Genomic DNA, 24056 nt, shown 5'->3' on the forward strand with positions numbered 1-24056 from the left:
CTGTTACTACATCTGTTATACGGTGCAGTATACTTGGTAATTTAAAAAAAAATGGCCCTGAACCACTTCTTATCGACGTGGAGAGAGGCATTTGAAGTGAAAATAGGCTATATCAGAAATGCTTTGCCGCAAAATGCGGCAGCATTTGCGTTCAGCACAAGCGGAGTTATTGGCAATCAAACACGGCCTCCGCTCTGCTCCCGTTCCTTCAATGCCTTGCACTGCGAAGGCTACAGCGCAGTGGGGCGTGCCCACAACGCTCCACCTTCTAAATGTCACCGTGGCACGCAGTTCATATTTCATTGCGGACGTTCACTTGGACGCCACGACTTATGCCTTTGGTGCCTACGACGCGCTAAACATAAGCCAAACGCTGTTGTCCTCGGCGAGCCGCAGTGCGCTTAGCCAGTGGAGTCGTGACGGCACCCCGCGGCGGCTGTGGTATCTACGCCCTGTAGCCGACCGCAGCTTGATGTCACCTACCGGCCAATAGCAGCCGTCTAAGGGAATGACGAAATAGTGCATCCGATGACGAAACAGTGCGCCTAGAAGAGAGTGAGGACCTTCTGTTGAAAAGAGAGCGTTTGAGAGAAAGGTGACTTAGCGATCCGCTTGCGAGCTCCACGCACCGCGTACGACAGCAAAACTGTTCACACCAGCGTATGCTACCCGCGGACAATGTTGTTTCACCAAGTCCGAAGGGTGGTTCAGGGCCTTCTTAAATGCTTCGAAAAATAACGACATACGTCCTTGACGTTAAGCATATTTCACACGATATTTTGCAGCGCTTAGATGTCACTTCCTAGAACTTGAGATTTGCGCTATCACAAGAATTAATATTTGCATTAGTTAAATATGCCCGTTTGCTATATTCCATTTTATTCCCTCAACGGATCTATCAAACTAAATTTGCAAAAGTAATTAGATGATTCTAGAGGACTTTTACGGCTGTTCTGGTGGTTTTTCTTTACACTAAGAAAAATGACAATATTGGTCATGGCATGGTCACAGCGTTGGGATGCACAAACCCATCATAAAGGACGGAAGTCCTCACTCTGTACGTGGGTCCCTGTAATGCGTTCGCATTATCAGGGTCGGCTTCATCTCCACCTAATATTGCAATGGCCCCGTGATCGACCCGCTTTGAGTCGACGCGAACAACGGGGGCCTGCGAGCGTCCTGTACATTAACATAGCCAATACAATGAAACCTGCATGTAGACAACAAGAATTATGGTTACAAATTCGAAACAGGCCGTAGTCGCGCATCACACCCACAAACCATAGAAGGGGCGGCGGGGAGGAGAATAAATTTATCTGCACAGATGGGCGCGTACGAAACAAGAGTCGTTGCAGGGCGTGACACATATTGCGGCGCCGCGCGTCGCGATGGAGCAAACACAATGCTGGGAGCTTATATATTTGGTTGCGCGCAGGGGAACCCATGCCACCGCATCCAGTGCGGCTTTATCACAGCAGCCCGCTGCACAAATGGGCGCGCACACAGGAGGAAAGACGATGCGTCAAGTAAACACGCGGCGTGAATACGCGCGCGCGAGGAGTGTTTGAAGAAGCAAGGTCTGCGCGGTCACTGGAAAAACGCTATGGCCCAGTAAAATAAAAGCAATAATATACGCATACACACGGTGCAAGAAGTGTACAGGACGAACGCCGGCGTTCTCTGGCTTTCGTGTGTCTCATATACCCGCATACCGCATCGGCTGCACAGTTTGGGGCGCGGCACGCATCTTGGTCGGCGGTTGACGTAGGCATCAAGCAACGCGCCTAATAAGCAAGTGCGCCCACATGGACGACCTGGTGCTGTTGAAGTTTTCAATGCGTCAGCATTCTACTTGCCTAGGAAATCTGTCCGTCTCTAACGCCTGACATGATAGTTCCGTAGGTATACATGGGGTCCTATGTGAGTATACAGGGTGTCCCACGCAACTTGAGCCAATCATTAAAAATATGCAAATGCCACGTAGCTGGACAGAAACAAGGTAACTTAGTTTGCTGTCGCCTGGAGATACTCAGATTAATTTTTTTGTTCCGCCTAATTAGATTAGTCTTAATTAATCAACTTCTGAAATATTATAGTTAGATGAAAAGTGTCAATGAGAAAACTGTAGGGCGACATGAAAAACTCCCGATACAGCTCGATACTCCCGATACAGCTGTTTCTCGATACGTGCTGCATAAAAGCAGTGGGTGAACAGTGGGGTTAGTTTCGGTATTGGCAATAAATCCTCACTACGGCACTAGAAGCCAAAGGAAAATTCAATAACTTCAGCATATGTGGCTATCTTTTCGAACTACGTAACAATAAAGTGAAGTGATGCAATTATGTGCAGAAATAAAATGTGCATTTGGCTATTTTCTTTTTCGGCGTCTTCTATCTTTACCTGGTCGCTTCAATTGTTGCGCCAACGGGCGGCGCGCTTTCGCTCATATCGCTTCGGCTGCCATTCTCTTCGTCTGCTCCTGCCACTTCCTATGCACGTGCACGCATTTTCGTATGCTCTGCAGTTTAAAACTTTCATTCTGTGCCTGCGAATGTTCCGGCAATGTCGGAAAAACTGAAGAAAGAATACAAGGCTTGCTGCGCAGCGGTGTGATGTCGCAAGTCGGGGAGCAACACAAGGGCGAAATTTTTCCGTTTCGCAGCGGATGAGAGGTGAGCACACTTTTTCTGCAGTCGTTATGGAAAAAAAAAAACAAGCGCTGTGCTTATCAAAACAGCTATAGGACGAAACGAAAATGTTCCGCGCTTGTTTTCAAGTGAATATCTTTTTTTGGTTTGGCGGGCCGCATTTTTCTGTGGTGCTGTAAAAAACTGAAGCTACTTGGCCGATTGATGCTAGCTGACGCGCAGACTGAAATTTCGCTTTGGTACATGTTACCGGTTGCTCTTCATTTTTTCCACGAGTAGAAAACTTGCAGTCTCTATCTGCCGAAGGTATTGAATGCTTGCTGCACAAACTGGTTACGCTGGAGAGCATTCCGGTGATCAGTTTTTGTTAGTACATTACCATCTTTGAATGGTCATGAACACGGCAGAAGAAAAAAAAAAACAAATTACATACCACTCGCCGTTTGGGTTTTGAATTACAAGTTCGAGTTTACTGTGTGATGACATAGGATCGCTTCACTTTTCAACCTGTGCCTACAAGGGCAGAATTTTTTAGTCACTTCTTCATGCTCTCAACTTTGGTTTCCCTTTTGAGTGTTCTTTAATCATAACCACGCGGTATTTTGCCCATATTTCAGATGGGACATATGCCAAAACTACGCTAAATCGGGAGTCCTGGCGGGACTGACATGGGAGCAGATGTATAACGGCTACGGCCTCTGATCGGACCACTTCAGAGGGACTACGTCGACCCTCTCGTGGTCGACTGTGCCGACTGTTGGTTTGTAAGAGCGGTCCCTGATCGATGAAGGTAAGGAAAACAAGTTATTAGTGGTTGCCAATCTGTGCTTCCGTAGTTGATAATTTTTCGTACAGAAAGCACTTGACAGGGCACGGCGCATGTGCCATGAGCACGGCGACCGCCGTCTTTTGCGCGTCGCTTCCTACGGCGCCGGCCGCCCTGTGACGTTACGCAGCGAAATTTGCTCCGTGTGCGCCAAGAAACCGCGTGCTTGTCGTTTCTTGTTATCGCTTGCTCGTCTGCGGTGCACGATGTTCCCGATTATAGGCTAAACTAAAAAGCCGAACAGTTTTCGCTCACAATAAGCGAATTCGCTTTCGTAAAATGTCACGCCTCGCTTGGCGCTATACAGCATACGACCCGGCGCAGCCAGTTCATGCCGCGCGCTGCCATCTTCTCCCCAAGCTTGATTTGCCGCTTTATAGTAGAAATTCTTCCCGAGCAGAAATTTCAATGCTAGTTGCCCAGCAGCTTTAAACTATTCGTAGGTTTGCTGTTATGGGTATTTTGCGGAAAAAGCAAGCCAAAATAAAATGATCAATTACCTAATCCTTAAGAAGATGAATCAAAACTTTCATTGATCACGTAAACTACACTCTTAAGCAAAATTACACCCTTTTGCCTCACAACGATAATGGTCATCTGTCTTCTCCGCATTTCCTTTCTTTAACGCGGCGAGCCCGGTACTTTCCAGTAACGAACGGCATGCGCGTTATCACCATGACATACCATTACCGAGAGGAAAGTAGCGGGCGCGGCGTTTTCAAGAAAGTAAACACAAGCAAGGCAGGTGACGAGTATCGTTCTGTGGCAGAGATACACCCCAAAGGGTGTAACTTTGCCTAAAAGTGTACTCTTACCCAATGTGTCCTCAATTAAATTCTTTTTACAGTGGAACCTGACACTGAAGCATAGATAGGGCGCTGCGCTTGTCCTGTGTGCCTGTGTGTAGTGTTCCTTGACACAACGCGTAACGTCCGCGCAAATTTGCCAACTAGCCTGACAAGATGTGCTGATAATGCATCTGTCTTTACAGGTTCTGCACTGCCGCAGCGAGGCCAAAAGCGGAAAATATGCTCACCAGAGACCGCAGGCGTCATCAAGCGACTGAGAGATGATACACAAAGGTATAGCAAGTCAGCGAAGTTAAAGAGCTGTCGAAACATTACCACGAGGGAAGCACTAGAGAAGTTGATGTAACATGTGAGCCCAGAGTACTCTTACACTGCACTGCCTCCGTGGAGGGAACGTCAGAGAACGTCACATGCCAGCCGCGCTGTCATTGGCTGCGGCCAGACGACGGTGCAGTTGTCGGACGCGTCGGACGATGAAAATCTGCCCGGTTTGTAGCACGCCGGACGGCCGATCCGGCGCTTCGCCACGGTAAAACACCTCGATTCGGGCTGCCGTTTCGGCGCGTCGGACGCCCGGTCGGACACCGAATCGGACCGTGTGTCTCCCGCTTTAGTTGGCGAACCCGAGCGGATCAGCGCGCCGTCCGTGCAGCTCCGTCTGCTTGCAATGGTGCATGGCCTACGGGCTTCTTTGACACCTACTGAGCACGAATTCATGATCACCGCTCATATACACGCTTCCCATGGCGCTAGCTGTCGTGTTTTCGAGAATACGTGCCCTCATCTTGAATTGGTGAGACCATATTTCCTCTTAGCGTCCGGTATTCGAAGCATTTCTTTTCTATGAACATTCTACTATCATCTGCTACTAGGAAGTTGATTAAAAATTAGGAAAACAGTTACTGTGCAAAAAAACATTTTTTTAAAGCAGCCAGTCTATGCATATTCATTTACAGTTGAGATGATGTTATCTGTTCATTTCTCACTAAATCATTTTTAACAACTTTCTAGTAACTAGTGTTACTAGAAAGTTGATTGAAAATTGAGGAAATTTACACCTGTGCATGAAACAAGACTGTCTTGCACCAGCCATGTTCACTGAATAATTATAACCTTATTTAATAATATTCATGCATGTTTTGTAACTTGGGTTATGTACTTTTAAAAATATTTTTATTGACTTCCTATTGAATGGTGCTTCTAAAAAGTTAAAATAGTGTGTCTTAACTTTCTAGTAACTTTCTTCTTACATTCTGAAGTTAGAAAAGAAGTAACCAACTTTCTTTTGACAAACGTTACTAAAAAGTAAGTCAATAGGATGTTACTAAAGTTGATAGGAAGTTGATAAAAGTTCTAAAGAAAGTAAGGAAACATTTTTGTATGGGCCCATACAAAAAATTTTAGTTTGTGGAACGTTCCACAAACTCTTGCAGTGCCGGGTGACGCTCCGCTATCTGAAGAGGAAGGGAAGGACATAGGTATGTTTTCCGGAGCACGTTGGTGAGGTCGCGCAGTTGTGCGGTGTATCCACTGTACTGCAAGATAAGCTAAACAGCAGTGTACTATAAGAAATCTTTTGCTCTAACCAGTGTCGCACAGACTTACTGCAGTAGTTATTCTATGCGTTGCTTATGCTGCAAATGGCATCAATCTGCGTCTCACAAAACAGCGTGAGAGAAAACCCGTTACAAAAAGAAAGCACCAAAAGCTTGAAAATGAAGAAAAATTTTCTTGCTGATATTCTTGTTTTTAGGATTTCGATAGCTCTTAGGGCCGTCTCCTGCTTAGCCTAGCTTTAGAAAATATTCCATCATATTTCAATATTTGCATAAACATCGTGCAACATATTCTTTCTGTAGACTGTCACTGCTCCCACACTTGCACCCTCCTTTCCAAAGATTATTACATAGGTACTATACATGGATCTTGGGATGCTAGAATCTTCTTGAGTTTACTTCAGTAAAGTTCTGCAAGTATACTGATGTTGCTCAGCACTTTTCAGTGGTTTTATTACTATAGCAAAAGTGGTAGGGGCAGGAGTCTCCTTTCGGCAAAGTCACGAATAACCTAAAGCAACGAAAGTATACTGTACTAGAAACGAGTGTTCTTGAAAAATTGAAATGCTTTTGCTTCATTTTCGTGACGGATGACCTCCAGCCAATGATGGGGCTCGTAACATAGCAACAATTGCCCTATGCTTCGAACAAGTTGCACGAAATTGAGCCTATAGGCTCTGTTAATGGCCCCCTCACCAGGTTTGGCCATTTTGAGCTGACAAGCGCAGAGCATACAATGCGCGCTAACCGTCGTGTTTGCAAAGAATTGCATCGCTACGCGCCACGGAAAGGTCTGAAATTTCAATCCGAACGCCGTTTCCCTTTCCCTAGCCGCGACCGTGCTCCAAGCCGGACGGTGACGCACTCGTGTCTTGCGCCTACGTACTTGTGTCCACAGTGTGACGTCGCTCGTGGTGACACGTGACTTCTAGAATTATTCAAAGCAACATCTGTTATTTGTGTGATCTGTTGATTGAATTGACGAAATGAAGTTTGGAGAAATAAAACACACAAACGGAATGTCTGCGTGTTTGTTTTACTTCGCACCGAAGCAAGAGATTTACTTCCGCTTCGTCTGCTTTTCCCACGGTCGTGCGATCACGTGCGCAGCTACCTAAACTATGCCATTTTCTACCGTGTTCCAGCGCGTGATCATGCTCTGTGATCCGCTTGTTCTGCCTCAGTATCCGTGTAGCACTGAATTATACCACTAGTGATGTGTCTTAGCGCGCGAAATCGTGCGCTGCGCGAAACCAGACAATCTGAACAGCTCGCGCGCGTCGCCGTCAGCGATAGGGTGCCTCGATGTTGCGCGCTGCCGTACAGGGTGGTGACTTTCCGACTGGGATACATAGCGCAAAAAATGACACAGGGACAAGCAGAACACAGGACGAGCGCTAACTTTCAACAATTCATTTATTGCAGCGGGTGAGTATATATATACTCACTGGGACGCCACTGCAATAGAACACACTGAAGGGAAGGAGGAAAACAGTCATGTGACTATTATGCCCAAAAATTCAATCTCTTTCCTTGATAAAAATATAGACGGCGTGCTAACGCACTCGTCACCTGCTCTGGCTATCTCAGCTGCTTCCACAATTTCCCTCGTAATCTTATTCCTGTGGCGATAGACAGCAACAGTTTGTTTTAATAGCGGGAAGCATGATGCCTTCGCGTCACATATTCTACTATGGGCAGCCAGATGCCCATCTATTGCGATGCTCTCCACTTTGTTACTATGCTCCACCAGACGCACGTTTAAACATCTGCCCGCCTGGCCCACGCAGTACTTCCCACACGAGAGTGGGATCTTATACACAACATTGCGAGTGCATGTAACAAAAGGATCTTTGTGCGCGGTAGCGCAACCAGGCTTTCGTTTCCTCATGGGACAGCTCATCACACTCAACCTCAAGTGTTTGTTAGGTGCTGTAAACACAACGTTTACACCAGAACGTTGCCCAACCTTTTTTTAGGTTGTGGGAAACCTTATGAAAGTAGGGAATTACCACCACTTTTCGTTTGTCCCTTTCTTCTTTCCTTTCTCTTTCGTCATCCGCTCTCTGCTCATCGCTCATGCGTGAAGTTAGTTTCCTTTGACGATGCAGGCCTTCACCAACCGAGATAATGATATGTCTCGGATAGTTCGCTGCTTCCAGACAAGCCGCCTGCTTACTAAGGCCTTCATCTAGCAAGTGAGCACATGACTTAGATAGAGCGCATGACAGGAAAGAACGTACGATACTTCTTTTTATGAGTTTAGAGTGTGCAGACCTGTCCCTCAAGGGCGGCTTATTAGCTCTGGGCTCATATACCCAACACACGTGTTCAGCTTTGAAATGCAAACGCAAGTCTAAAAACCTGATATTGCCCTGCGCTGGAAATTCAGTAGTGAACGTAAGTGGCCTAAAATACTCATTGAATGAGGCAAGAATACAGCTAACAGCAGGGTTTGAACAGTCAAAACGGCAATCAACATGAGAACTGGCAGCCGGATCAAGTAGTGATCTATCTAAACATACCAAAAAACCATCTACATATCTAAAAACCTTCACAACGCCCAAATCACCCAACCGCACAGCAAAAGCTTTGTCACATCGAGCTAAAAACAGTCCAATTAATATGGGCGCTATGCAAGAGCCTATGCAAACACCCTGCTTTTGCAGGTAAATGTTATTGTCAAATTGAACAAAAGTGGACCTCAAATAAAATGATAAAAGCTATAAAAACCTTGCCACACTAACACCACAAGCGTTATAGAAAAAAGGACAGCGCCGTGCTCATCCATTGCCGCCTCAACACTGCACAGCAAACCCTCATGTGGCAATGAATAAAACAAATCTTTTATGTCCACAGAAAATGCAGTTAAACACTCGCCGTCAGCTCCATTTAAAAAGTTGATCACAGCTGAAGAATCTTTGGTAAGGAACGGATCCGCCACGTTGAGGAGCCTCAGGCTATTTTGCAGGAATTCTGCGACGCACTTCTGCCACGTCCCGGATTCAGAAACAATGACACGAGAAGGACCATTGTAGAAAATATGACGCGAAGGCATCATGCTTCCCGCTATTAAAACAAACTGTTGTTGTCTATCGCCACAGGAATAAGATTACGAGGGAAATTGTGGAAGCAGCTAAGATAGCCAGAGCAGGTGCCGGGTGCGTTAGCACGCCGTCTATATTTTTTTCAAGAGCTTGAATTTTTGGGCATAATAGTCACATGACTGTCTTTTCCTCCTTCCCTTCAGTGTGTTCTATTGCAGTGGCGTCCCAGTGAGTATATATATACTCACCAGCTGCAATGAATCAATTGTTGAAAGTTAGCGCTCGTCCTGTGTTCTGCTTGTCCCTGTGTCATTTTTTTGCGCTATGTATCCCAGTCTGAATGTATCCCACCAACACGCCCAAACTTCTTCCCTGCCAGGGTGGTGACACCTTTTGTCCTGCGCCGCGCTGCCGTTTTGCTCCACGGTCGCCATATCGGGGCGAGTCGCTTGCTGCGCCCGTTGCTTCCAGCGTTGGTAAAGGAGCATTGTTGAGTTTGCGAAGGTGCTGTGTTGTGCGCCAGGTGCTGAGTGATTGAACTGTGTTCATTCCAAAAACCAACATGCCAGGGTGTTGTGTACCGCTGTGTGCCGGCACAATGAAAGGCATGCGCTGTTTTCGCTTTCCGTGGCGTAAGGAGTATGGGAGGCGAAAGTGAGGCGTATAGACTGGAATTCGAATGATAACTCGAAGATCTGCGAGGTAAGCCATAACCCTTAGGCTGCTTATGAGTATTGCACCTGTCCGCTTTTAGGTACCAGCATTGTGTCGTTAGAATAATGCCACGAAGCTTGCTTTTGTTTGTTTGATCATTCTTAAAGCGGCCGGCATGCCGCATTATCAGTTTTTCTGTGACGCGAGATGCGACCAAATTTATCTCGATGAATACGAGCCACGCGCGACTATATCGGTTTCCAGAATTTTGTCGTATTTAGCATGATATCTCCAAGTTTCCTTACCGGCTTTAAATCGAGCTCGGCTGAGAGCGGCAGGCATCGTGTTCATCGATGACAGCCGAGCAAGTTTGCTGCTATCGCGGCCGCGAAGTTGTGCAGTTCTTAGTAGGCGCAAGTCAGCCTAATAAAGTGTTTCTTTCAATGTTCTTGTTCTCTTATTTGTTTGCGTGCGCACGACATTAGGTGCAAAGTGACTTTGTTTGCCTCTCATATTAGCGAGTAAATGTGCAAGATTTTTATACACTTGAATTTGCTGGCGCAAGCACATGCTAAACAAGAATATCGACCGACGCTCCATTGCCCGCCGTATCTGCGATCGCCCCAATATGGCGGTCACGAAGGCAGTGTCTCTGCCCTCTACCGCGGCGCGTTACATCGAGGCACACTAGTCAGCGAAAGTGCGCAGCGCCGAAAAAGAAAAGCGAGGAGAAAAAAATGAAGGCGGAGCCCGTGACGCATGCGTCACGCGATCCTAGAGGTCCTCGAGGTGTTACGCGCGTTGGTTTAGTTGCTAATTGCGTTAAGGCAAACGTCGAGGAAGCCCTTAGCACCTGCGTGATTTGAACGTAGTTGCCCAGAAGACCAATCAATGTTTGGATAGTTGAAATCTCCGAAGAGCGATATACATGCATTCGAGTACTTTTTCGCTAAGTGGACTAGGATATTGTTAAGTTGAGGGCTCGAGTGCAATTACCGCACAAGCCATTGCAGATTGTAGCTCCAAATCTACTCAAATTCCCCCGCAGCATTCTGGAGGCTACGGGCGTAGGCAGTGAGCAGCCTGCAACGGGCATCCAGAATGACCTTATCCGCGCCCCGTCGCCTGCTTGCACCATCGCTCCTAGCCCACGATGACGCCCTACGCACAACCTGCGCCGGTCGTTTGTCAGGTGGAAACTGTGCACGACAGGCCGCAGCACACCGAAATCGAAAACCCCAGGTTTTTCCTTATTTTGTTATGCTCTGCTCTTGCCATTTGGGCAGCATCACTTTCCCGGCTCGACCCCTCTTTCCGGAGTACGCCCAGCACGTTAAAGCTAGTTGTTTCGCCGCATTTGTATAAAACAACTTCGAGCGGTACTATGTGGACGTCGCCCAACGTTATCACACAAGATAGTGCACTGCTCAGTCGTCGACCTCCACTGTTTACTACAGCTTTCGCAATAAATGTTGACTCTTTGTTGTCACAGTCGAGCGTTGAACGGTTTCTAGTGTTGAACGAGAAAATATGCTATAGGTGATAGTTTCCTCCCCTGATTTGTGTTTCATTATTGAAAAACCTAACGATCCATGGCGCAAAACGGGACGAGGAAGACCAGACAGGACGAGCACTGAGTACCAACAGCAGTATTCATTCTGCGCGCTGTTAGATACGGGACCGTTTCCTGAACCTACTTCGAGTTCACCTAACCACATCGGATCGCACCACAGCTAATTAAGGAGCGCAGAAGCACGGATACCACATTCCTGAGGCGCGGCACGTGCAAACAAGTTGGCGGCCCCCACTTCGTGTGCCGCAGGTGGAGCTATTCACTGCTTGACTCTTCCCGAAAGTGCAGCGAGAGCCTGGCATTGTTTCGGGTAAAGTGGGTCCCGAAGCAAGACGGCTGTAATGCGCCGTGAAAACCTGGCAGCGTCGCCCCCATCCGTCTATTGTGACGGCGCATTGCAAGTCAGCAAGGCAAGACCGCAGGGAGAAGTAAGCCCTCGCCGATTGGCCGAAAATGGCGTCACCTGAGCGGGCTCTCCCATTGGCCGAACGTGACGTGTCTTCGAGACGCCGAAGGGCTTAAAAGACGCAGACCGGGAGCAGCAGGGGCGGATTCCTGGAGCATTCCTTGATTCATTTCTTTCGAGCTTCTTGCCACGGGCCGCAGCATCCGAGTTGCTGCCGGCCCGTAATGACTCTATGACTGTTAATTTCTTGGCGGCTCACTGTAAATAATGTAAATAAACCTCCCCAGTTTTTCATCACGAAGTCCTCCTCAACTCTTACAACTGGTTGCCAGCGGTACGGATCAACCTTCGTCGAGAGAAATGCTGAGGAACCGGGAACAGCGAAAAAGAGCCTTCGTCCAAAGAAGTCGCGAGGAACCGGGAAGAACGAAGAAGAGAGCCTTCGTCCAATGTAGTCCTGAGGAACTGGGAGTAGCGAAGAAGAGCGAGCCTTCGACGCATGGAGTCCTGAGGAACCGGGAACAGCGGACCAATGAACCAGATGGCAGGGTGCTGCAACCGTAAGTGAGCGTGTGGTTTCTTTCCTTTTGATCCGCCAGACTTAAGATGTTAATAATGTAATTATGGGGTTTTACGTGCCAAAACCACTTTCTGATTATGAGGCACGCCGTAGTGGAGGACTCCGGAAATTTCGACTACCTGGGGTTCTTTAACGTGCACCTAAATCAAAGTACACGGGTGTTTTCGCATTTCGCCCCCATTGAAATGCGGCCGCCGTGGCCGGGATTCGATCCCGCGACCTCGTGCTCAGCAGCCCAACACCATAGACACTGAGCAACCACGGCGGGTAGACTTAAAATGTTGTGTGTTCATTTTGATAGTTCTAGTAATCGGGAATTTGTTGCATTGTGTGTTTGCACAAATTAAGGAAAACAGTTCTAACCACCAGTCAGGGCAGCTGCCATGGATCTTAGAAGGTTGACGAGGTCAGACTTGTTGTTGGTGTGCTACGACTTGCGAATTGAGGCGGACGAACGGATGAAAATGCCAGCTATCATAAAGGCGATTAAAGATAGCGGCAATGATGATAACAGCATTAAGCTTGCTTGGGAGGTGATACAAGAACCACGGGAGCGTGAGCGTCGTGAACGTAACAGTGAGCGTAAGCGTGAAGAACGCGAGAATAAACGGAAGCGGTGAGCTTCAAGAACTTACTCTTAGGTGTGAGCGTCAAGAACGTGAGAATGAACGTGAACGTGCGTATCAAGAACGTGAGCGTGAGCAAAAGTACGAGAGAAAGAAGGCAGCATTGATAAAACAGATACAATATTGTGAGTAGTCAAAGGCACAGAGACAACGGCTGTCTGAGAATTCTGTAGGTAGTACAGAGCAAAAGAATGAGGAAGTATCTGGCCGGTTTTCACAAAAAGCCGACGAGAAAAGTAGTGCCTGTGAGATTAGCGGCCCATTCATACGCGAACGGAAAGGGCTAGCTGCTAACGATGCCTTAGTGGCAACAGAGGCCGTCAAAGGCCAGAGTGAGAGCGACGAGGTGCTGTGCCAACAGAGGACTGTAGAGACAGCTAGACCAGCTGCGAACAAATTGGCACAGTTACCGCGCGTGTGCGTCGCATCTCATGATATCGAGGTCGTTCGCGAGGTACAGGGTACTGTTGACCCGACAGACACGAGCACCCATGTCGAGTCAGATCTGCGTGCTGAAGTCAAGTGCCAGCTGGACGATGCAGTTGAGGGTAGTTCTCAGGATTGCGAGCCACGTAGCTCAAGAGAAGACAACTGCATTGTTCAGGGATCGGTGCAGCTCTCCGCCAGTCTAGATAGCCTAGATAGGGATGATTCAGTTATTAATCATTCGGACTGTGCGCGTGAGACAGCGATCGATACCGACGGGCTGTGTGCCGATGCACAGCGTGAGCTGGGCAATGCAGTAGAGGGCAGTTCGCAAGAGTGCGAGTTGCATAACTCGAGTAAAGCCTGCTGCATTGTTCAAGAGTCGGTTGAGCTGTCCGCCAGTCGAGGCAGAGAGAGTGTTGATTTAAATGAAAATCAATCAGACTGTGCGGGTAACAGACCGATCCGGGCCTATGAGATGTGTAACGGCCAGCACGAGGCGCCAGAAGATGACATGAAAGAGGATTCAAAGAGAAAGCGCCGCAGAAAGAAGCGCCGTAAAGATCGGAATGCGGTGGCTAATGTAGCGAAGCCAAAGACGGCGACAGGCGCGAAAATGCAGGGCGCGGAGAAAAGAAAGGTGCGGTCGTCACTGACGATGTTGACTCATCATAAACGTTCGAGCCACAGGTCAAAAAGAGACTGAGAAGCATGTTCTGCAAGGACGCGGACAAAGGGCACGGGGCAGTTAAATTCCTCGTCGTTCCGTCGTTCTTTTCGAAGCTCAGCGTGTAGTACAAAGAAGCGCAAGGTGGCAAGACGAGACCAGGTGGGGAGTAGCGACGCGGTCAATCGAGGTCGTGATGAAAGCGGGGCGCCAGGACGCAAATTGGCAGGAGACTGTAACGTCTTGGGGGAGCTGATAGTGAGTCAGCCCTTTTGTTCCTCGGCAGCCAGAGTAGCTTTCGGACCGCGACCACCTCGGGTACGGCTCAAAGTATGAGTCAGACGGAAGCATTTGGAACGCAGGCCAAGAGAGCTTCCGTGGAAGTAAAGCATGTTCTTTTGTTTTATTTTTGAGCACTCGGATAATTTTCGCGATTTAAGTTTCTTTCAATATGTAAGGTATGAGCTCTGTTTGTTTTGTTTCAGAAGCTCGAGATTTGAGAGATGCGTTTTTTTGTAAACATGTAGTATCGCGAGGTGTTCATTAATAAGTAGATAGGCTTTTTTGTGTGTGTGAGTAACATGAGTGTCAAGGTTATCGGTGAGAGGCCTATCGTAACGCGCGTGTGTATTAGTTAACCTTCTTTTTTTATGTGTTCTTTTATTTTCTAAGGTTAAGCGCGTAGATTCTCAGTAAGTTCGTGATTTGCACTAAGAGTTCGTAGTTCCATTAGCGCGTGTCCTGTGCGGACGGAGGGAAGCAGATCGTTTATGACAGGGTTGCTCGTGTGTGTTGAGGGCAGCCGTATTCTGACTTCTGTAATAAGCATGCGTGGAACGAGTTATTAGGAGACGCATCATTTTAAGGTTTCTGCGGAGTGCGTAAGCCCCGCAAGTTTAATTGCTCGCGTAAGTTACGTGTCCTGTAGGGACTAAAGGAAGAAACGTGAGTAAGCGCAATAAAAAGTTTGCCTACGACGCAAGTACGCGTTCTGATTAGTGACCACAAGGCTGGCGCGCTTGTGATTACGTATTTGTGAAGTTGACCAGGTGGTTCAGTGGCACCAATACGTGCGATAAGTACGCCACTGCGATAGGTTGGAAACGTGCTGTTCGAGTAGTTAGGCCACTTAAATTATGTTCGGCTGTTTTCATTGTTTGCAACGACAGCGACCCTTTGTTTTGCTACAACAATGACACTCTGGTCTTGTCGGCATTCGGGGAGAAATGGATAGCGGTTTGGAAAGGTGGTTGGAACTGCTTTGTCAAAATTGGGGAAATAAAAGATCAGGGTTCAGTTTGACTCAGTAATAGCCTGGCGAGTCAGGAGTGAAGAGCCCGCGCTTACACGTGGTGCAGCGCTGTGTTGTTTTGTTTGTTTGGCGTACGTTCTCCAGGGCCCAGGATCCCGAAGTTCGTCAAACGAGGCTCGACACCAGTACCCTGCAGGTTCTTTCAGCGTTCCTCATGGCCAGCGAATTGAGTTCACCGGCCATTCCGAACTTCCGGGGCGAGGACGAGCTGTTAGATACGGGACCGTTTCCTGAGCCTACTTCGAGTTCACCTAACCACATCGGATCGCACCACAGCTAATTAAGGAGCGCAGAAGCACGGATACCACATTCCTGAGGCGCGGAAACAAGTTGGCGGCCCCCACTTCGTGTGCCGCAGGTGGAGCTATTCACTTCTTGACTCTTCCCGAAAGTGAAGCGAGAGCCTGGCACTGTTGCGGGTAAAGTGGGTCCCGAAGCAAAACGGCTGTAATGCGCCGTGAAAACCTGGCAGCGTCGCCCCCATCCATCTATTGTGACGGCGCATTGCAAGTCAGAAAGGCAAGATCGCAGGGAGAAGTAAGCCCTCGCCGATTGGCCGAAAATGGCGTCACCTGAGCGGGCTCTCCCATTGGCCGAACGTGACGTGTCTTCGAGACACCGAAGGGCTTAAAAGACGCAGACCGGGAGCAGCAGGGGAGGATTCCTGGAGCATTCCTTGATTCTTCTCTTTCGAGCTTCTTGCCGCGGGCTCTTTCGAGCTTCTTGCCGCGGGCCGCAGCGTCCGAGTTGCTGCCGGCCTGTAATGACTTTAAGACTGCTAATTGACTCTCACTGTAAATAATGTAAATAAACCTCCCAAGTTTTCATCCCTAAGTCCTCCTCAACTCTTACAGCGCACACAAATATATACGCTAATGGAGGAGATAGGATGCTCAAACTTTGAAACCGCGCGTGCGTCCTCCCTTACAAAAATGACTTTAGACTGTCTATAGAAAGTCTATAGACTTTTCATAGACGACCTTTCCTTTCTATAGATTTGGACTTTTGTTGATATAAAGTCTATAGACTGTCTATAGACGAAAGTCGATAAAGTTTCTATTTCTTTTTGTCTATTCGCAGTCTATAGACGGTCTATAGAAAAAAGTCGATAAGGTGTTTGTTTCCTTTTTGTCTGCTTCCCCTCTATAGAATGCCTACAGACGAAAGTCGACACAGTCTCTATCTATTTTTGTCCATACTTTGTCTTTAGACTTTCTATAGACGAAAGTCGATAGGGTTTCTATTTCTTTTTGTCTATTCGCAGTCTATAGACGGTCTATAGAAAAAAGTCGATAAGGTGTTTGTTTCCTTTTTGTCTGCTTCCCCTCTATAGAATGCCTACAGACGAAAGTCGACACAGTCTCTATCTATTTTTGTCCATACTTTGTCTTTAGACTTTCTATAGACGAAAGTCGATAGGGTTTCTATTTCTTTTTGTCTATTCGCAGTCTATAGACGGTCTATAGAAAAAAGTCGATAAGGTGTTTGTTTCCTTTTTATCTGCCTCCCCTCTATACAAAACCTACAGACGAAAGTGGATACAGTCTCTATCTATGTTTGTCCATACTTTGTCTATAGACTTTCTATAGACGAAAGTCGATAGGGTTTCTATTTCTTTTTGTCTACTCGCAGTCTATAGACGGTCTATAGAAAAAAGTCGATAAGGTGTTTGTTTCTTTTTTGTCTGCTTCCCCTCTATAGAATACCTACAGACGAAAGTAGACACAGCCTCTATCTATCTTTGTCCATACTTTGTCCATAGACTTTCTATAGACGAAAGTCGATAGGGTTTCTATTTATTTTTGTCTATTCGCAGTCTATAGACGGTCTATAGAAAAAAGTCGATAAGGTGTTTGTTTCCTTTTTATCTGCTTCCCCTCTATAGAATACCTACAGACCAAAGTGGATACAGTCTCTATCTATTTTTGTCCATACTTTGTCTATAGACTTTCTATAGACGAAAGTCGATAGGGTTTCTATTTCTTTTTGTCTACTCTCAGTCTATAGACGGTCTATAGAAAAAAGTCGATAAGGTGTTTGTGTCTTTTTTGCCTACTTCCCCTCTATGGACTACCTATAGACGAAAGTGGATACAGCCTCTATCTATTTTTGTCCATACTTTGTCTATAGACTTTCTATAGACGAAAGTCGATAAGGTTTCTATTTCTTTTCGTCTACTCGCTGTCTATAGACGGTCTATAGAAAAAGTCGATAAGGTGTTTGTTTCTTTTTGTCTATTTCCCCTCTATGGACTACTTTTAGACGAACGTCGACACAGTGTCTATTTATTTTTGTCCATATACTTTGTATATAGACTTTCTGTAGACGAAAGTCGATAAGATTTCTATTTCTTTTTGTCTACTCGCAGTCTATAGACGGTCTATAGAAAAAATTCGATAGGGAGTTTGTTTCTTCTTTGTCTACTTCCCCTCTATATGGGCTACCTGTAGACGAAAGCCGATACAGTTTCTATTTATTTTTGTCCATACTTTGTCTGTTGACTCTCTATATTATGGACAATAGTCGACAAGGTTTCTATTTTTTTCTCTACTCCTGGTGTATTGAATGTCTATAGAAGAAAGTCGATAATATGTAATTCCGAGTTCCCATACCCCCCGCACTCTGCGAACGCGATGATATGGCACTGGTTCATGCACGACGGCACCGCAACCCTGGCGCGGCGGGCAAACCGTGCAGACTGCTAGTCTGCGTTCGGTGCAGCTGCACCGAACGAGGATCGCGGCGGAGCAGGCACCGTCCGAGTCACCAAGGTCTTCCAGGCACCCGAAGGCCCTAAACCTGGCTGCTTCCCGGACGTACACTTCGCGAAGACCAGGTGCTGAAGGTCAGATGGTGAAGATGTGACAAAGGGGGTGAATAAGTGGCGAAAGCCCGCAGACCAAGTGGTGAATTCATCACCTCTGAGTTGTCGTGGTCTTGCATGTCTATAGATTAACAATAGACAAACATCGTTAATCTGGGCCCAACCCGTGTACGCTGTAACCAAGCGCAGGTACCGGTGGATAATACATAGCTGCATTTGATATAAGCCACTAAAGTTGTATACTGCTGAGATTGCTATAGAGCCTATTTGTAGACTTTAGTATACACATAGTGTATACCTCCGCATTTGTTGACCACATATGATCTACGTAGTCACTCTCGGCAATCCCAAGACAGTCTTCACAGTTGTCGCATCACTTTTGCGGCAGTAGAATAACGGAAGCAAAACGCCGATCCAATTGTTAAAATATATGTTATGAACGCCAGCTTCAGATACAAGTGGATTCGAAACAGGCATCAAGCTAACAGCAAAGACACTCGTAATGTTTGTAGCTGACAACGCGGACTTTGTGAATGTGCCATGAACCGATGTCGCGCATGTGGTGTTCGCGTTGTGTGTCGTCCGATTCTCGGATACTTTTCACATTGTCTTCATATCTCGGCTGCGTCACTAACATCGGGCGACTTTTGTTGCCTAATATCCTGCACTATAAACTCATCAACGTTTCTCATTCACTTAAAATAGGTGCCAAATTCTCTGAGCCCACCCAGTATTTCGCCGGCGGTATGCCTGCGCAGCCACGCATATGAGTACCTCAATGCTGTACTGATTGCTTTGACCTATCATCGGAACAGAAAATTAGCACTAACATACGTGCGGGTATCACATTTAGCGGTACGCTGGAAGATATGCTACAAATACGCTGTATTACTCATCGACGCTGGCAATAATGCGTCTAAAACGTCTGAAGGGCCCCGTAACGGCTTTTACAAACAGCGCATTCATGTTAGCGTTCCAGTCTGATACGATAGCCCACAGCGTTTGTCTTACAACCTGCCAGCGCATATCCTTCGTCCACGAAAAAAATGCATAACGGAAAAGAAAAGCCACCCGTTCCGGCGCGCATGGCGCATCAGAGAGAGAGAAAGAGACAAACAAAAAAATGGAGGAAAAGGCGCTCACACTCCTCCGAGCCGCACGCCCTCCGCGCGGAGCTCCTGCGCATGCTCGGAGTTCTTGCGCATGCGCGGCGGTGCGCCGTCTCAACGAGCGCGCCAGGCACGTAAACGGTTGTGCCGGTGTGCGGTGTCTCCCTGAACGTTGGTGTCTGTGTATGCGTGTCTTCTTTGTGGCGTCACAAGTCAACTACATTGCATGGTAAGCTTTATCAAAGACGTTTTGCGTCAATACCTCATGATTATGTGAGCGCATTTCGTAGCGCGAACCGGCTGCACGTAGCGCAGGCGACTCGGGTATAGTGTCGGTTTGTCGTTGACATGGTTTGATAACGCGCTCCTGTTCTCGCTTCTACTATACGAAATGTTTTACGGCGAGCGATCGCTCGTGCTTGTTGATTTTATCATTATAGCTTAGGTGCGTAAAAAAGGAAGTACACCATGTTTTAACTTGATACTGAGCTACCACTAAGCGGATTGTGTGTGTTGGGCAGCCAGTGTGGTAGATCTCATTTAGTGGCGCTTGATCCGGCCGCGATGAATGCTGCACCGTATGTGTAGCGAAATTCTCGTGACACGCTTTACGCATATATCTCGAAATTGTGTTAGCATCAAGAATTTTCAAGCAGACAGGCATAGTTGAATAACTGCTAGCGTACTAGGATGAAAGGCCGTGTTTGCGGGGCATGCATCAGCAGTGTGTGCGCTGGCGTTTTCGCATAGTTTAAAAGTAGCAGTATTTTTAAGGTTCCTGGCAACCAATCTAAATAATTTTGGGAAGTTACAGCAAGCAAAACACGAGACTTGAAGAAATATCTAGTAGAAATCTCTAGATTCACCCAATCTATATATATGCAACCACAAACGCTTTTGGAGCATGAAACCTGCGATAAGCTTAGTCACTTGCAGCTCCGCAACTTAGCCGAAAAAATTAGAGAACAATAAATTAGTCGCTCCGGGAACACCTTTACACGTTTCAAACTGAAGGCATTGCGTTTGACGGTAGTTGGAAGATTTGTTTTTTGTCTCTTTTTTAAACAATTTAGCAGCAGAAGTTATCTTTCGAGCTATATGAAAAGCGTTAAGCGGCTTCCGATGCTTCGGCGTTCTGTAGTTTACGTGCTCTTAATCACAAGGCAGCTGCTGGCGCAGATTCGCATTGTGCTAATCGTGCATGGTATGAAGCCATTGTCGTGCGTAATAAGTGTTCCGGTTTTCATTACTGTTGCATGTAGCGCCGTCGTCTTGGACAGACTGCATACAATATGCGGTGTACAAAAGAAAAAAAGAGCCAGATTATCAATTTGGTGGTCTTTTCTAAGTAGATAACGCACAGATTATTCAAATAATTCAGTGGGCATTGCATTTGTTCTACCCTTATCAACACACCTAAGAGATCGTAACATGTTTTAGTTGATAAGTAACCTGATCAGTACGCCCCCATTCATGTGCATTCTACTGAAAGTGTGGCAAATGTATTCATCTCGAAGTATGAGAAAAGAGACATTGCAGACTGTTCTAAGCGGAAGTAAATTGCAAATCTTGACGTGATTGTTCAAAACTGCAGTCAGTATGCTGAGCATGTTCGTTCGGCACGGGCATATTGTATTAACACCTGAAAAATGTGCACAGTCCAGCCGGGTATCTGTTTCAACAAGTATTATTATAGGAATCCTTTGGGATTCTCGCATTTCTTTTATTTTTATAAGTACACTGTGTGTCACATGAACCTGTCCTAAAACGAGACGTACCGTTGCTGGCACCGGCGACCATTACGGTTGTCTAACTGCTTATCATACTGTAGTATAACGAAACATCATAATGGTACTGATTAATATTGCCATGTAGTCTTTAGTCAGAGGTAAACAAAGTTAACTAGAGGCATAAGTGATGAGAGCAAATTATATTGAAAACTACTACTGAAGCGTAAAAATAACTAATTGTATAACTCATTGTATAGTTTTTCCTCACATTGTTGCATTTGCTTTACGTGTGTCTCTGTGTCTTCCGTGCTGTACTCGTGTGGCCATCAATTACGAACTTGCCGAAGCCCTTGTCAGCTTTATTAATCAAGGCATTCAAGTCAGTTGAATCTAACACTGCATGTCAAGTGACTGACGTGTTATTCGTTTTATCTAAATATTATGGACTGGCAGTACTTGGCAAGCATTAAACCACAATATTTTTTTTATTGCACTTAAGCTGCAGGCGTCATAGATTGCCAGAAAATTTTCATGAGAACAGCCAGGGAAGGCTTGGAAAAAGATCGGGAAATTTTAAAATGGCCACATAGGTATGCTGTCTTGTTATATGTCATACAAAGTTTCCAGAGAATCTCTGAGTTAAATATATTTTTAAAACGTTTCACCTGATAAAAATTGAAGGAAAATGGTTCCATTTATTGAAAAATAAAAGAAAGTCAAGCTTACTGACAAGGCATTTCTTACTCAATATGTGTTTTTTTTTGCGTTAACTAAACGTCCTGAACCTCGATAGCCTAGAAAAAATTTTCATCTTTCAAAGCACCTTAAATAATTTACTGTAATAGAATTCATTCGAACTATACTATCAGTTCTGTTTCCTAGGAGGTGCATATCTGTCGTGCCATGACACAAAGTGCTCGTGTGGTATTTCGGGTGCTCATGTGGTATACCTAACTTGGAAACCTGTTAGCACGCCCAAGAGGCCTCATTACCTGTAACAAATTAAGTGACCATATCGATACAATCAGCCCATCTGTCTTCCGTTGAAGTTATGGCCAATCACCAATTCATTTAAAAGTATGAGAAAGACATTTAAATGTGTATTAAGCAAAATAAATTACAATCTTAGGCATATGATACTGTGAATATTCCAGTCACGTCTTCTGAAAATATCCCTCTGCACGGGCATACTTAACTACCAGCCAAAAAAAAATGTACAGACAGCCCAACTGGGTAACGTTTCAGCAATAAATATAGAGACCATTTGGGAGAAGTACAATAATGCATCATATATGAACGTGTCATAAAAGGGAACATACTGTTGCTGGCACGAGCAGCAGTTGTGGCTGTTTAATTGTTCACCATACCATGCAATAAAACATTCTATAAAGGTGCTGATTTGTATTGACAAGCAGTCATTAGTCATAGTTAAACCGCATTAAGTATTGACTTCGATGGTTTGAGCAAATATATTAAGCTGCTTAATGAACACACAAAGAATATACACTTGTTATTTTTGCCTCATATTGCTGCATCTACTTATTTGCAGCATACACCTGCAGCACCTTTGGGACTAATGACACAAAGTTCAAGGCCAGCCTGGCGACCATGCTTGCCAAGGAGTAGTGTAAATATTTAATCTGTTTCCATAATAGCATACGACATGAATTTAAGGAATTCATCTATTATATCGAGCAATAAAAACGGTGAATGCATTGCTGGCGCATTTGTTTTATTTTTCGCACTGCATGATTCAGCACTATATAAATTCTTTCTGTTTATGCAACATATATGAAAGTACAGCTGGTTCAGAAGCATTATTAATCTACTAACGGTAATGCATAAGTGCAGATGAAAAGGAACAGGTGCACATGCATAAATACATTCAAAACTTTTTGCTACCGCATGTAAACAAAAATGTAAACTAACTTGTAGATAGCCGCTATGGAGTTATGGCCTTATACACTCTTTGTAGACTTGTCTATAAGATGTCTGTATATATAGAGTGCCTATAGATTAAAAAAAATTCATATTTGTTAACAAATGTCGGCAGAATGTCATAGAAAAAAAGTGTATCGGACTATAAAGTTCTGTTTTTGTAGACTGAAGTCTATAGAATGTCTATAGACTATCTATATACATTTGTATATAGACATTCCATAGACTTCAGTCTACAAAAGTAGAACTGTATATATAGTTCTACTTTTGTAGACTGAAGTGTATAAAATGTCTACGGACAAATCTCATCTGTAGACATTCTATAGACTTCAGTCTACAAAAGTAGAACTGTAAGCCTATACACTTGTCCATAGACAGTCTATAGACAGTCTATAGACTCAGACTTCTTATAGACTAGTCTATAAAAAGTGTATGGCCATAAATCTCTAGACTGTCTATAGGCAGTGTATAGACAGTCTATAGACTCAGTCTTTTTATAGACTAGTCTATAAAAGTGTATGGCCATAAGTCTATAGACCGTCTATAGACAGTCTATAGACTCAGACTTCTTATAGACTAGTCTATAAAAAGTGTATGGCCATAAGTCTATAGACAATCTATAGACAATCTATAGACTCAGACTTTTTATAGACTAGTCTAAAAAGTATGGCCATAAGTCTATAGACTGTCTATAGACTGTGTATAGACAGTCTATAGACTTAGACTTTTTATAGACTAGTCTATAAAAAGTGTATGGCCATAAGTCTATAGACTGTCTATAGACTAGTCTAAAGAAATGTGTATAGACAGTCTATAGACTCAGACTTTTTATAGACTAGTCTATAAAAAGTGTATGGCCATAAATCTATAGACTGTCTATAGACTAGTCTAAAGAAATGTCTATAGACAGTCTATAGACTTCATAGACAAATGTCTATAGACTGTCTATGGACTTTCTATAAAAATTTTTGTAAGGGCTAGCAGTAAAATAAAACCAGAACACTGAATCGTTCTGTCACTAAGATAGCTAGTCTCTTCGTTATGACAACCGATGGTGGCTGCATTTCGACGGGGCGAGATGCTAAAATGCCCAAGTGGTCAAAATTATTGCCTAAGTCCCACACTACGGTGTGCTTCACAAACATAACAGCACTGCCTCAACACGCCCCGCAGCCTCCTGCACAACGTGCGTGTGGCTCTCAGCTGCGTTATCCGAAGGCCCTCCTGAAGGAATATTCACTTCCCACAATTCCTGTGGACAGCAAATTTGTCCACAGGAGCACATACCGTACTCCATGCTTAACGAATTAATATGAAATAAGAA

The sequence above is a fragment of the Dermacentor variabilis genome, chromosome 1, assembly GCF_050947875.1.
Source record: "Dermacentor variabilis isolate Ectoservices chromosome 1, ASM5094787v1, whole genome shotgun sequence".
Classification (NCBI taxonomy): Eukaryota; Metazoa; Arthropoda; class Arachnida; order Ixodida; family Ixodidae; genus Dermacentor; species Dermacentor variabilis.